This window comes from Anopheles aquasalis, chromosome 2 (assembly GCF_943734665.1).
Source record: "Anopheles aquasalis chromosome 2, idAnoAquaMG_Q_19, whole genome shotgun sequence".
NCBI lineage: Eukaryota > Metazoa > Arthropoda > Insecta > Diptera > Culicidae > Anopheles > Anopheles aquasalis.
In genome coordinates, this window is record NC_064877.1 from 40,615,001 (window position 1) to 40,617,500 (window position 2,500).

Sequence of the window (2,500 nt, forward strand, 5' to 3'; positions counted from 1 at the left end):
TTCCGAAATTTTCTTCCTCCCCTAGATCGTTAGCCTAGCGACAGTCTTTAATGCTTGGGTTCCAACAGATCGGTGGCTTTGTCCATGATCTCCTTCAACTCAGCAGCAATCTCATCAATGGTAGAGTTGATGCGTTCGACTAGGTCATCCGAGAAATCAACCTGCCCGTCTTTGGATACGATCGTGTAGACGATCTCTTCGAACAGACTCCAGGGCATGATTTTGTATACTTCATCGACGGTGTAGTCGATTGCCTGGTACACTAGCTCGGCATCGGTCAATTCTTGGAGCTCTGGGAAAATTTCGAACTCGTAGGTGAACAGCTCGCGCAGCCCTTCCTTGATGCGCACCAAATCAACGTCGATCATGGTCAACAGCTGATCAGAGAACTCGAAGGCACCACCGTTGGCCAGCGCTTCCTTTACAATTTCCTCCAACACATCAGCCGGAAACACCTCGAACATAATGTCGGTCGCGTGCTTGAAGTAATCGCTCAAACGCTCCGCAACATTGCCTTCGTCCGCGCCCTCGACGCTCTGGAGAGCCAGATCAACCAGATTCTTCTGCATGGCCGTTCGCACGCCCTCCAACGCAACATCAAGACGTTCCTGAAGCTCGGGTGAAAAGTTGAACACTCCATCGTTAACTAGCACAGCATGGACAAAATCCTGGAACACATCGTCTGGGAAGTTATCGAACAGGCTGTTGAACATGGTGAGGATTGACTCGTAAATGAGCTGCATCGTTTCATCCGGGATGACACGTGCCGCACGCGACGGGAAGAGCATCTCTTCCAACGATTCCAACACTTCGCGCAGCTTCTGGCGCAGTGATTCGAGTGTTTCATCAATACGGCCGTTCAGTGAATCGGACAGCTCCACTGATCCTTCGTTCTCGATCACTTCGTAGACGATATCCTCCAACAGCTTCCATGGGATCGCCTGGTACGTCTCGTCCGCCAGGTAGTCGATGGCTTGGTAGATCGCGGCAAGCAGCTCATCATCCAGTCCGATCAGCTCCTCGAACACTTCGAACTCGTAATCGACGATCTTACGCACCTCTTCCTTCACGGTACCAAGGGCAGCAAGAAGTGTGGCCTCCAGTTCGGGAGTGAAATCGAACGATCCGCCATTCTGCAGGACCTCTACGATCAGCTGCTCCACCACGTCCAGCGGGACCGAGTTGACCATAATGTCGACCGCGTAGTCCAGGTAAGCGCGCACTTTACCCACAGTTTCCTCGTCCACGGCGTCGACTCCAGCGGCAGCGAACGCAATTTCTTCCAGTGCATTCTTCAAGTTCGATCTCACCTCGACGGACTTTGCACCGAGCTGTGCGCTCAACTCGTCGGAGAACTCGAAGCGTCCACCGGTGACCAAGAGTTCCTTGGCCAATTGCTCAAGCAGCTCCGGCGGATAGGTACCCTGCACGGTCCGGAAGATGGTCACGAAGGTTTCGAAGGCCAGATCCAGAATTTCTTCCGGGATTTCCTGGCGCGCCTGCAGCGGACGGGGAATTGGTGATGCGATGCAGCAGCTGCTCGCCACCAGCAGCAGAACAGCGGTTTGAAGCTTCATCTTGATCGTTACGTGGAACACTGAGAAACCCAAAACGACTACCATCTGCCAAGCGGTAAGGCAAATGGCTTATATACACGCACACCGTTCGGCGACGCTTATCTTAGAACGTCTCCAGATATCATGCATCCGGTCAAGGTGATCTGATTTCGGGTGAATCAATTGCCCCCACCCACTTTGCTCTTCAGCCCATCACATCGCTAATTAAGCAAACATTCTATCTCCATGCCACCTTCAACCAACGAGGTGAGTCATTACCTCGGTTCAATCACGTGCGTCTCGGTGGTGGTCCTGGTGATATATTATGCCACCATCATCTGCCATTGTTATGTCACCGGCAGATTGCGCAATGCGATAGATATTGCTTATCAATGTCAGATTGCTCCCAAATCACACCTGCTTTCGTTGTGGTCCGATAACTGACAAAGATGCGCAAATTGCACATTGATCCCATCGCCTTATTTTAAAGTAGTCAATAATTGCCAATAATTTAAGCACTATTTTTATCGTACAGAATAATCGATATGATTGATTTTTATCTAAGTTACCTTCATTTTTATAACAGACCCTAGACTGATCCATTTTGAATAACCGTACCGGAGGCGTGACTCACCATCATGATTTATGTAAATGAGATGATGTGGGATCTACAACATCATGGAAAAAAAACATTGCATACCACTTTTATCCAACCCACACGACAAAATACTGAAATTAACCGCATGCAGCTATGGTCTACCATAATAGGCTAACCGTGATGTGACACCTACTTCAACATTATTCCTATTACCGAGCCCCCAGCATCCGCCCTATTGCTCGGAAAACAGGAGCGTACAAAGTTTACAAATTACGAGTGATTGTAAAGCAAATAATTCATCTGAAGCTACAACAATGGTGACGTTAATGTAACGAACCACTGACAG